Source organism: Telopea speciosissima, chromosome 3, assembly GCF_018873765.1.
Source record: "Telopea speciosissima isolate NSW1024214 ecotype Mountain lineage chromosome 3, Tspe_v1, whole genome shotgun sequence".
Lineage (NCBI taxonomy): Eukaryota > Viridiplantae > Streptophyta > Magnoliopsida > Proteales > Proteaceae > Telopea > Telopea speciosissima.
In genome coordinates this window covers 4,489,795-4,503,793 of record NC_057918.1, presented here as the reverse complement: position 1 = coordinate 4,503,793, position 13,999 = coordinate 4,489,795, and the positions used below count along the sequence as shown (strand labels likewise).

Below are 13,999 nucleotides of genomic sequence, written 5' to 3'. Positions count from 1 at the left end.
CACTCCATTACTGGGGAGATGGATCATGCGCTGGTTTTCTGTACCATTTGAAATTGCATTCCCAATTTCAATAGGTGGAATATGAATCATGACGAGACACATTTAGATCAATCATACATTTGCAATGTTTATAGTCTTAGGAACTTCACTGTATGGCCCCTGCATAGCCACATTAGTAGGATGAATTTCATCAAAGACCAAACACAATCATGTCTGTGACTTAAAAACCAGTAAAATTGTGTGATTTCATTTATGCACCCTCCAAGTAAAGCTTCAGGAGGAGATCCGAACATTTTAAAGCACCAATCAAAGATACCTGTATATGATCAATCAGACAGCAAATCTTACAGAAAAAAAAATGAGAGGAATTTTGATAAAAAGGACTATGAAAAAACAGCAACCCATTCACACATGGAAGCGTATCATAATTGGATTTTAGCCACTGCACATGACTGCCGCACAAATCAACTTTGTCTCAGCACTCCATTAAAGCAGTGTCAGTTTCAGATAATGGTGCTGTGGAAAAAATTAAGAAGTAACATTCAGAAAGACAAGCAATCTCAACCAACATGTTAATGGAAAGCTAAATATTGTTAAGAAAAACAGAGATAGGACAACTCAGAAATGTTACTCAATCATTGGCGCAAGTCCCCCCTCAAACATGCATACCCAAAGATCAACCAAGTATTATCCAAACCAACCAACAGATGGCTTCCTTTGGTAGAATAAACAAGGTGCCTTCTGCCAGCGGGCAAGGATTGACCCAAAGGTTTGACATCCCAACCCATTAGCAAATAGCAACAACATTAATAGTACACAGTCATCATTCCGTTTAAAGATATTGTGCCTAGTAGAACTAACCATACTTTGCAAAACAAGTATATAAAATTACAACCGGGGGGGGGGGGGGGGGGAATTCAAAACATTAATAAGGAAAGAAACAAAAATGAAGTTGAAGAAATTTAGGAATTATTTGGTGAAAATCCACATACCAAGCAAGTCCTCATATGAATCTGAAAAGAGTGATGTCTCCATTAGCAATGGAGGTGAGAAGACCAGATCCCTAGTATCCTCCATGTCAAACAATGCCCTTTCTGCATCAGAAGTGACATATTTGGAACCAATAACTGTGAGGAACCCATTAGTTTCACTGCCATACTGATGTGGTGAATCTGTATCATTCAACATATTTTGTACAGCATCATAATTGATCCTAGCAGGGCCCTCAGATACAGAACTCCTGTGTAAGTTGGTGGTGTCTGATGGAGACACAAACAGTCTTTTGCTCCTAACTGCACGGATTTGTTTTGTGGGCCTAAATGAGAAAATCCAGTCCCTGAAAGAGGTACAAAGAAATGTTCTGAGCTGTCATCAGATTGATCATCTCGAGTGGAGTTCATATTGGAGGATTGCGCTGAAAGAGCAGCCTCCCGAACAGATCTCCTCAATTGTTGGACATAAGAACTGTCACCATCTGCAAAGCAAGAACATGACAATTCTTCAGACAAAATCACAAGTTAACTAAGGACCACTTAAGTTGATCTCTGGGCCTTGGATTAGGCAAGAAGCTATAACAATTAAAGGTATGGGTGTACAGTGGAAAATATAGTACTATAGTTGGAACATGAAAAACCTTGGGACAAATTATCCACATGATTGTTTGATGGAGGCTGGTCCAGAGACTTCTCTTCGGACAAATTTTCCACCTGGCTGGCTTGAGAAACCAAAGTTTGCCTCTTTTGGATATTTCCCCCTTTCATAGAAGAATATGGGGTCAAACTAAACAAATGTGGGAGTTTCAAAGCTGGAGGGCTTGGTGAAACCTTATCAAGATGAACACTTGACAATTTTGAAGTCATTTCTGCAACCTCATCAATGCCATTTTCCTGCCTCATTAGAACTGCTATTAGTTCTACAAATGTAACTATTTCAAAACACTATAAATCACCAAATATTCAAATGGCATAATATGGTTCCATCTAGACCTGTCTTCTCCAAAGAACTTACAACAGATCTTCCACTACTTAGAGCTTGGATAGGTGAGGTAGATCGGCCACGATTTTTGGTCATCGGAGGAAGAGTGGATGACATACTGTTTACTTCTTCAGTTAGCTCTGAAATTGATTTCATTATTGATGGAGCAACTTCCTTCTGTTTATTAATGAGCACCTGTGCACCAAAGTATCAGTTTGGAATGTGTCTCCATTATGACAGATAATTATAGTATGTCTTGTCAATCTCAAGCAGAAAAAGATTAGGAGACCAGACCAAATCAAAAAAGGAAATAGACCAATTCAACAAAGGAAATTGCCAGAAACAGCAACAGAAAAATGATTAGAAGGCCAATTCAATAAAAGAAATTTTCCTGAAAGACCAACAATAAAATTAATCTTCACATTCTTCACTACTTAAACATGATGGCAAGCAATATGAGGCCATTATAGGCCATAACTATGCAAACTGATCCACGTATTAATTCCTGCTTGATGTGTATGACAATAATGACCATGAGCTTGTCATTGGATAGACTACTGATACCAACATCATGAAAGAAAATTGCAGAATTAAATTTGCTAGTGAACTTTGCAATTGAACAAGTATTGTACCTTTCAAGTTCTAACTCATTATTAACAAATATATACACCTGCTCTGATAGAAAGGATGTATGAGTACTGCAAATCCATTTTCCCTTAGATACTGAAAGCAGAAGCAGGGTTACTTTCTGATTATAAAATCAGAACTTTTAACTTATAGCACAACCTAAATATGGAAACTCTGCCTTGCCAATTGCCAGCCATTACATAAACAGATTTAGCACAGAATTAATAGGATTAAACCATCAGAAACCTGGAGTAAGTTTCTTCAAGGCATAGAAAATGCAATGCATCAGTGACCCTTTCCTGGGTGGGGCAAAGTGCCAGTACTCTTCTGTTAGCTATTGCTCCATTCAGATGATAGTAAAAAATCAAATCTCAAGAGATAAGAAAGACGGATTAGATTAGGAGGAAAACCATGCATGGTATACCCTAAACCTATCAAATGAAAGAAATATAGACAACATATAAAACAGTACATGAATAATTAAATAAAGAAGCAGAAAAAGAGAACCACAATGGAGAACTAAAAAGGGTTCAGTGATATATTGAAGTTACAGCCAGGATCAAAATCGGCCAAACACACCCAAGTTAGAAGTCTCATGCACCCATGATTATAATTCTATTCATTACCTGTATGCTAGCAAGATGCTGCTGATGTTCAGCAAGGGTTGCTGCTACGGACTCTGCATGGCCACCAGTACCACCATCATGCGCACTTCGTAAAAGCTGTGGACCCTCCCCATCATTAGCCTTTACCTATAACAACAACATAGCTGGTGAATGATTATTGGTTTCTTCTTCAAAGATAATAAAAAAACATAAAACAACTATAGTAACAAATAAAAATAGTCTTTCAAGTGCCCAAATATATTAGAGTAATCTAAATGGATTGAAGACTAAAACAGACAGATTAGACCCAATGGTGGAGGGCCGATAGGAAGAAGTGAAAACCTGAGAAGAAATCAGAGTTACATGGTAGAGAGGAGATCGCAATAGAAAAAAAGGGGGGGGGGGGGGAAGATCGCACACACACACAGCCACGCAGGCTCTTCACAAAGGCTTTATTATTCCATTCTTCAAATCTGTAATTTCATCCTAATACAAACTATTTTAAAGAAGTAAACCCAACTAGCAAAGGAAACCCAATAAACTTGGAAACAAACTTGAACAATGAAACAACATCCTAAGATTCCAAACCAACTCTAACACTTGCAAACATATCCCACTTTCTAAAATTGACTGAATAAAATATTATCTACCTAAATAAAATAAATTCGTAATATCCAACTAGACCCAAGACTCAAACTGGATACGGTTCATCTTGGTCTGGGTTCTCAAACAGGTTTGGGTCGATCCACGGGAGTGCACCTGCATCAATTCCCCCGGTGTTGAGAAATACTTGCCCACAAGTTTTGTAAAACGAGAGAATCAGCACCACTCGATCAGCATCCACAAACATCGGCTCTGATGGGACGATGATCCAGCGCATTTCATGATCAACCGTCACGATCTTCTGACGGTCGTTAGCAAACAACATCTCTTCGATTGGAATCTGATCGTGGGGTTTCACAACTGAAATCGGACCGTCGATCAATTCTTCAACTTCAACCCTGATTGGACAGTGTACTTCAGTTTGATCGTCACTATCGTTGTCCACATTTTCTTAATCTGATCTGACTTCTAATGATTGTATCATGCTAGACATCTTATCACAGAAGTTGTTAATATTGGCAAGCTCCCAAAAACCTGTCTTCAAATTAGAAAGCTCTGTCTGCAGTCTATGGAACCCATCACTAATCAAAAGGATTAAATCGTATTAATCAACCTCCATGATGTAGTGGGTTTATGATAACAATGGCAGAATTGTAATTTATTGGGCTGCAAACTAAAGAGAAAAAAAAAGGCTAGTATAACATATTGGTGGGGAGTGGTAAACTTGGAAGAAAATAAAAAGAAAGACAAAATAGAATAAGAATTGAAGGGAGGAGGCAATTCTTGGAAAAAAAAATAGAATGACAAGTAACTAATGAATAAGTGGGAGAGGGGGTTAATTCTGGAAATAGAGAAAATAGGTTATATTAGAGTAAGGGGGAAAAAAAGGGGGGCGCTAAATCAAAGAAATATGACACAAGGTAACTAAGATGTAAGGAAGGGAGGACGGGCAAACTTGGAACAAAACAAAACTAAAGCAGAAAAGGAGATAAGAGAGGAAGTCGGGCATTTTGGGAAATTAAAGAAAGCAAAACAAGAAAAAACTGAAGTAGTGAGTGGGCTGGGTGGGTACCGTAGTCGACTTGAAAATCAGCAAGGTTTAAAGTTCGCAGAGTTTTTTTTTTCCATGCGATTTCTGTGGAGAATATGATGGAAGACTCGGAGCAAGGAATTCAAGTCGGACAAGGTTGGGGAGTTCGCCTTTCACTTGGATATGAAACCAGCAAGGATGTCGGCGAAGGAAAACCCTGCGAGTAAGATGTGTTGAAGCCGACCGGCAAAGACCAAGTTCGAGTTCAAAAAGGAACCAGCAGCTGGAGATGGAGTTCTAGCGCAACCCAGGTATGATTTCTATCTCTTTGTTGCTCGGTGTCTCTCGTTCTCTTCTTTTCTCTCTCACTTTTTTTTTATTGCTGGCGGACCACTGGGCCGAAGGGGGAAGTTGATTGCAGTTGTTGGGAAAAGAAAGGAGGTGATGGGGTTTTCTACTTGTCTCTGGAAATTGTGGAAGGGGTCGAAGAGTGTATGTTTGCAATAGGTTTGGGGTTTCAGCGGTTGCAGTGGGTTGGGAAAGGTTCTTCTTTTTCTTCTTTTTTTTTTTTTGATAGTTGGATGTGAGAAGGGAAGGAGATGGATCCTTCGGCTCTGATACCAAGTTGGTGGAGGGCCAGTACGAAGAAGGGAAAACCCTAAGAAGAAATCAGAGTTGCAGGGTAGAGAGGAGATCGCAATAGAAAGGGGGGGGGAAGATCATACACGCACACAGCCACGCAGGCTCTTCAAAAACACTTTTTTATTTCATTCTTCAAATCTGTGATTTCATCCTAATACAAGCTATTTAAAAGAAAAAAACCCAACTAGCAAAGGAAACCTAGTAAACTTGAAAACAAACTTTAACAAAGAAACAAAATCCTAAGATTCCTAACCAACTCTAACACTTGCAAACGTATCCCACTTTCTAAAATTGACTGTATAAAATATTATCTACCTAAATAAAATAAATTCCTAATATCCTACAAGACCCAAGACTCGAACTGGACCCAGTTCATCTTGGTCTGGGTTCTCAAACAGGTTCGGGTCAATCCATGGGAGTGCACCTGCATCACCCAAAACCAAAAGTGACAAAATAATAATGGATGCCTAAGTAATTTCCATCTTGGAAGACGCAGAAATTCAAAGTAGCAACCATAGATAATGAGAACACAAATGAAATGAATGGACGATGCAGTTGCTCTAGCTTGGTTGGACAAACTTGAACCACTTTGGAAGCCCAAACCAAGGACTGGTTCTAAACCAGTTTTCTGGTCTGGCAAGGGCTGGTAGTTTAATTAGGATGCAATCTTTTATTTTATTTTATTTGGATGGGTAGATACGTAGGGGATTTTTGCTTGGGGTTATTTAGTTTCTATTTCAGTTAGTTTCTTCTTTTAGTTGGTTTCCAATTTATTTAGATTTCTATTTTTATGCAAGAGTCTTCTTTTTAGTCACTGTAATACATAGGAGAACACAGACTAGAAAATTGAATGAAAATGAGATTGATTGGATTTGCTCAGAGCGTTGAGTGTTTGCATGCTTTGCTGGTCGAATTGGTCGATCATTGATAACCCTCCTTTCTCCATTCTTCTCCTTTTACCTCTGGTTTTATTTTCCCCAATCCCGAGTTCTGGCATGTACAAACAGCCCTCACGTTTGTGGGTTGTTGTCTCTCATCTCCTCCTATTTCTTCCTAATATGTTGGTCATGGATTGTCTATCCATAGGCGCCATCACAGATCCGAAATCTTTCCCTGTGGTGAAATATCAAACTGCGATCAAATCTGATCTATGTTCCATTGGCTGGCTTGGTTTCAGCAGCCCTTTACCTCCTTCATAGTTGCTGCTTGAGTTGTTGTTGGTATGTATTCAAGAGAGTTCATCAGTATCGACTACCCCTTGAGGCAGCAGACTCAACTGAAGCATATAGAAGTAGTTCCCTCCTTGCAAGCTGTTGGATTTCTGCCTTTCCAGTTCCTTCCCAAGGTAGAAGACGATACTCTTTTTTTTCCCCTTTTAATTAAACCGTTTTATAGCTCAAGTTCCAAAATTACCCATCCTTTGTTCTTATTCAAACCTCTAACCCTTTAATTTCTTTTCTTCCAAGTTAGTCATTAATCTATAAATCAAATACCTTTTGTGTCCTCTCGTTGTACCTACCCAATAGCCTTTAAAATTCTGTTTAATTACAATTCTGCCACTCCCTTATGGACTTCAACTTATTTACAGAATTGCCACCCTTTTGTAAACATTGAATTATTTACTGTTTTGCCATTTAACATTGGATTTGAATGTTTCCTTGCTTGGGTGGGCCCACAAGCAACCCAATAAGAGTTATTCCAACCCAGGTTTGCACCAATGGACACCAAACATGGGTGCAAATTGCAACGTGCAATCACAACAAGCACATGCCAAAAGGCAGCTCTATGACAACAATCAACTAATTTGTCAAATAATAGGCAACAGTTTGCCCAGTTTAATAAAAGATTTATATAAGGTGACAGCTAACGAATGCACCAGTAAGACAACAAAACAAAAAAGTTTGCTGCATGCAACAATTTAATAATTCCAAAAGCTAACACGCGATACATGGCAACAAATTAAGTGATTATGTACCAGATAAAGCAACTGCTTATTAACGCATTGTAGACCATGAATCCAACATCTGAGAATTTTCGCTATGTCAACAGTGGGGTGGGGATATGGAACCTGAGAACTCTGATCCATAGCAGCAAGCAAGGATGAACCAGAAATGCGGTACCTGGTAAGGAATATTATTTATAAGAGTAAAGTACATAAATGGTATTATTGAAAGGATGGATACCAGGAGGGAAGGAGGATTACCTATGCTCACGATGGGCAATCAGATCCTCAATTGGGCCTGATGCAAGAACTTCATGTTGACCCGTAAACAGCAGCAGTAAAAGTTAAAAGATGATTAGCCAATAAAGTGTTAAAATCTGAAAAATCATAGAAAGATACCACTATATTTGAGAAATATTTCTGGTAAGGTGCCTATCATTTTAAGAGGTGCAAAGGATATTTGGATAGTTGACATTCTAAAAAGAAGACATAAACATCCCAATATTGGATTAATGAGAGGTATGACATGAAACAAGATACAGATCAAACACTTCAGGTCTAAGTACCTCAATTAAGAATGCCATAGGTGATTAGCAGTCAACATGACCATGTCAGAAATTTGTCGATCAGTCCCGGAGCTGATATCATTCTCCGGAAAGTATCTGGACGTGTTCAGACTGACCAATCCACACAACGGACCCTCCAATTCAATGAGCAGAAGCCCAATATTGCCAGTTGATTGGCCAATTCACCGTGTATGATAGATTGGATTAGCTCCATTCGGAACCAATCAAAAAGGGGACCAGGAAATACCTCATTCCACAGAATTTTATCTTATTTAAACAAAGACTTGTAATAAAAAATTTACTCAAAAGTAAGTTTCTCCAAGTATTTATGGCGATATGATTATAAACCACAAAGGACACTCATAACCACAGAGAAGTATTTGTGCCATGCATTGCAACTTCTCTTGGCTCAGTCAGACGATGTTTTACCTAGAAATTATCCCACGTATCAAAGAATGACTTAAAACATGCTTTTTATTTAGCTAGAGATAGAAGAAGATCCCTAAACCCTCTATATGAGATGTTACATTCATTAAAGAAAGATTATTATGATGTCTAGACCCTCTTATAGGTCCTGTAATCTGGAGTTTTCGTCATAGAGAACTGAAATCATTTGGCAATGTTTCCGAACAAATTCTAATCATTTGACAGGGCCATCCATAGTAAATTTTCATTGGAAATCCTCAAATAAATTATATTTTAAAATTGGAAATTCCAAAATATAAATTAAAAACATTAAAAACCAACCCAGGCTGTTGCATACAGCCCTTCTCTTTTTACGATGAAAACAGGAACTTTTCAATTCAATTGCTCTAGCCTTAACAAAGGCAAACTATTCCTCCACAGCAAACAAAAGCTTGACTTGTCCACATCATCATCTCAGTTCTAAAGCATTCTGCCATGTGGCAATATATTCTTAAAATAGTTGAAAAGACAATTTCGCAGAGAAAGGTTTGGCGACTGCATAAAAAAGGGGAAGTTTAACACATGGTGGACCATGCAGCTGAGATGGGACTCAAAAATTGTCACGTGGCTATTTCAGAGAATAACATAACTATCAAACAATAAAATGGTCATAATGGCTCTCCTTGTGGCCTAAACAAGTGCATCATGAATGCTTGCAAAGTGGAAGGACAACTATAAAATTGGGATTGATAGGTGTTTTCTTTATCAAATTCTTCTAAGACCCATTTATAAAACCCTTCAAAATTGCAACCATCATCAATTACTAACCAATCACTGGGAAACCAAAATCAATCAACCTACAAGAACCCAAGATAAATCGATCTCTGTATGACAACCACCTATTTTGACTCTTAATCAGATTCTGGCCTTTTAGACATTTTCTTGATACCCTAATGACTTAACCTACCATAGTGATTTTTCCATCTAACAACCATAAACATCTGAATTCATAAAACAACCAATGTCTGAACCCTGTCCCTCAAACCAAATTACACCATAAATCCCTAATTACTTTGAATATTAAAGATCCTAGATCACATCCCTAGCCAAAGGAGATGATTGTCTAGGAGACAAAGTCCCTAGCCAATGTTTTCTTGCAGATACAAAATACTAACGTATCAACCTATATTGAAAGATCGTTGCTTTAACGTTTATACGGATAGTTTCCAAAACAATGCTTTCTTCAATCACCATTCATGCAGCCACATGGAACATATGCAAATCCATACAAATTAACCCATTTACCAGGCCTCACCAAAGTGATCAACTTCACAAGCCACCAATCACACAAGCAAAGGATCAATATCATATCAAAGAGATTATTTAATCTCGGGTCTGCAAGGTAGACTAAATCCATATTGATATAGTGATGTTCAAATAATAAGCTAAGGAATCAAGGATATGAAAAACAAACAGTGGACAAAGAGCAATGGATTTGCACACTTACTCTTACAAGCTAATAAGGACTCCCATAGGCGAGTTGCCTTAGAAACTAAATGTGAGATCTGACCCAATGGGCTAGAGACACAGTCATCCCATAGTTCCCCGTCCAACTTTGCTTTATTTATCAAATCCTGCAGTTTTTCCAGCTCTTGCTGCAAATAAGCCTGACTTGCAGGATTGCAGGAAAATGTAAGAACCGATATATCCAAAAACATGCTGAAAAGCTTGTACCTCTAAAACTTTAGTTCCTCAAAGGAATATGAACAAGTTACCCTCTACCTTTTCAGCACAAAGACCGCGAAACTCAGCAGTCATTTCATGGGCCAAGTTTGACCACATGGTTTTTCTATGGACATCTGTTTCTGCTTTCTTAAGAAACTTCCTTCGTTCAAGCGCTATCCTAGCCTGTTTGACATAAGAGAGTCAATGCAAACTAATTCGTGTTCACAGAGGTTCGTTAACAATAAGCCCATGAGGATATTAAATAAATATAAGGAATCATTGAAGGAAACAGCAGAATATGCAGCACAACACTCTTCCCCCTCCCCACCACTCTTTCTTCTGAATCATGCTCTGATCACTACAACAGCATGCAAGCAGGGAAACCATACAATCGGAATGAAAATACAAATCTGAAACAATCAGTCATTTGTACATTATCTTAGAAGGCACTCAACTTAAAACTAAACGGGAAAAGTTTTGGAGAGGAATAGCTCAAAAGTTCCAGCAAAACCAATGAATCCGTAACCACCGTAAAATGATTTTTTTTTTTTTAAATAACACGAATAGTACCTACGTCACCGGAAGTAATGTAGCTGCATGTGAAAATGCTACATCTGTCAACGAAGCAGGCAGAGGGTTAGAAGCTACATCAGCCCCAAAAGTTCTTATGTGAACCTCTCGTAGAGCATGCAAAGAAAGTTGCCATAAAAGTTCAACAAATCTGCAATAGCGGTATTAAAAAAGTGCTTCAGTTCCTCGCTAATCACCATTCCTCATACAAAAATTAGAACTTGGATTGTCTGTGTTATTAAACAGAAAAATACATCAAATGACCAAGGGAAACATTTTCATGTATTAGTAATAATGCAATCTTACAGCACAAAAATTCAAAAAAACAAGAGGCAAAGGTGTATATGAACACAAGGGTAATATATATATATATAGATAACAATTGGTCACAGCCTGTAATAGAAACTTTAACATGGAATTTCTGTTTAATTTATATATTGTGAATACTCGCGACAAACCTTTGGCATAGGGAGGGAAAAAAGTGATTGGGGGGAGGAAATATTCATCCACTCTAAAAGATGAAAGAAATCAGAGCTCTTTAGCACACCCTCAAAATCAGAGCTCTTTATCCTTCTCTTGGAGTAGGCATCTCAATGATTTTCACTGAACAGATGGAAATCATGAAAAGTGTCACTGAAAGCCCTGATGAATAAAAGAATAAAAATGAGGTATCAATGATGTTGCGGTGTGCACTTAAATGTGTGACACTGAAATCCACATCCACTCTTGAACCCAGGAGAATGAAGAAAAATTTAGACGTTATTTGTTACACAGCCGGGGTTTCCATTGCTGCAAGTATTGTATAACATCTTATTTGCATGGTGCAAGAGAAGCATTCCTGTCAATCCAAGTTGAAAATAGAAAGCAACAAATGTAGGCAGCCCTAAGCTCAGAGTTCGATGATCAGTTGAGAACCTTATGACATCCTCACATGACTGATCAGAAACCCTAAGGCAGTTTCCTAGCGTGCAGTTATTTCTAGTAACAGAAATACCTGGATACTTGAAAGATGAGACTCAACTAGTAAAGGGTTACTCTGGGGTTCCAAAGGACAAATGCAAGATGAACTTTCATATAGCATATGGCAGAGGTCCAGCTCCATAACTATACACAGATACTTTCAAACAACACCTAATGATCCTGAAACAGGCCTCAACTCTCATTCTGAACCAACAAGATTTTACTGGTTTCCAGAGTAGTACAAATGTCTCTTACATAACTCGAGGAACGTCTATGATGAACTATATAGTATACAATATTAATAGTTTCACCTACACCAAAGCTATTTAAACGATTGGCGAATTGGGGAAGAAAGAGAAAGAAAAACATAAATTGAAACACAATTGAAATGAAATTGAAGATAGCACCAACCTTGGCCCGCAACAAGTCGCAAGGGAAGAAACCCTTGAATGGCTTCTCGGGAGCGCCCCTTGCGATTCGAGCTCATTTATGATTCCCTGGACAACCTAGAAAAGCATAGAGAGAGAGAGAGAGGGGGGGGGAAATAAATGAGAAAATCACCTAATCGAAAAGAGAGGGGATGAAATTCGACATCATTCAAATCAATCAAGAGACAGATAAAAATCAGCAGGACTCATCTTACAACAATAATATTTGAATTTACCTTCCGGAAGTCGCGGGACTGTGCAGAATCGAAGATCGGCCAAACCTTATCAAAATCCTGCGATGTCTTGGTCATTTCAGAAGAGCATGAATCCAACAAAAAATGAACAAAGAAGAGGGGGATAATATGTGATCCGCAGGAACATGAATGTGACCTTTGCAGATTGAATTGGGCCTCTAAGAGAAGATAAGATGAAGTAAAGAAGCTGTTCGCCTAACTTCGGATTTGAATGGCGAAAAAACCCGAGTCGAAGGGCACCATTGTTGCCTCCGACGCCAATAACCGATGGATCAAACCCTAGAAACAAGCAGTTTGTGTACATTGCGCTCTCAAGCTCAAACTCTCTCTCCTTCTCTCTGTCCATTGTCATCTTTCTCTCTCAATTCTCCCCCTCCCTGTGCTTCTTCTTCTTTCACCGGCTGTGGAGTCTGTGTGAACGCTGTTTAGTTTTTTTACTTTCTTATCTTTCCCGGTTACAGTCGCTGCTAGTTGTTTATGTTATTTTATACTTGGTTCAAGCCTTCAAGGGTTTCAAATTTCATCATTTCATATAGGCCCTTAGAGAAACACCAAATCACAACATGGCCCACAACAGTAAGGACCGATATATAAATTGAACGGTACTGGAGTGGCACGAAACAAATTATTCACGTTTGGCAACCAAAGAATTTGAAATCGAAAGAGGGAAGCGGATACCAACGTGCAGGCGTCAGACTCTCGACGTTGTAGACTACGACGTGCTGACGATGCTAAGGCTACGTTTGGTAAATGTCTGAACAAAGAACGGGCGTTCTTGACTAAGAACGTTCTTTTGCGTTCTTTGTTTAGAACGGCGTTCTGAGACAAAAAATGACTGTTTGGTAACGGTCTCAAGAACGCTGTTCAGAACGAAAATGGTGTTTGGTAAAACCTGTTCTTCCCTATTTGATGTTAATTACAAAATTGCCATTTCCTTCTAAATTACACCAATAAATACTTGTAAAATTCTTTTCTCTCTTACCTACCTTGGCATAAAATTAAAATATCTCATTAACATAACCAAAGTAATTATAAAAATATACCAAATTTAGAAAATGCCATTAAAATTGGGTTCTTATGTGGATTAGTGTCATAATTGACAATGCTATGAACAGTTGAATAAAAATTGGGCCTTGGTGGATTGAACCACATCCCCTTGGAACATGGTCATGTTCCAAGTGCTCTACCAATTTGAGCTAAAGACCCATCAAGTACTCATTGATTAGGGGACACGGGATAAAGTATTGTTAATTAATTTCTTGTGTTCTTCCCATGAGTACTTCCAGCTATTTTTTTGTGGTAAGGTGGTACTTCCCAGCTAGGACCACCAGTCTATACATGCAAAAAACATACAATCTGGTCGGCTTGTAACAGAATGGATCCATCACAACCCTATAATTCAGAAATCACTAATGATGGTGGCACTGCTGTCTACAGAATGGATCCATCACAGCCCTATAATTCAAAAATCATCTATTAGGCAAGGAAGGAAAGATAATAAGGATTTCATACTAGTATAGTAATGAGATGAGCTTATAGCAATTTATTATACTGAATTTTATGAAGCAGACCAACATAAACCCATGCACAGTAAGTTTACTTTTCATATCCAACGAGTTCATCAAAACAAGCAAGGAAAGATAATACAATGTAATATCCAACCTGAAA

At 38.4% G+C, this 13,999-nt stretch overlaps 1 pseudogene; it reads right to left on the bottom strand.

Moving 5' to 3' along the window:
* Positions 1–361: 361 nt before the first annotated feature.
* Positions 362–12,773, bottom strand: LOC122656170 (annotated as a pseudogene).
* Positions 12,774–13,999: the final 1,226 nt, after the last annotated feature.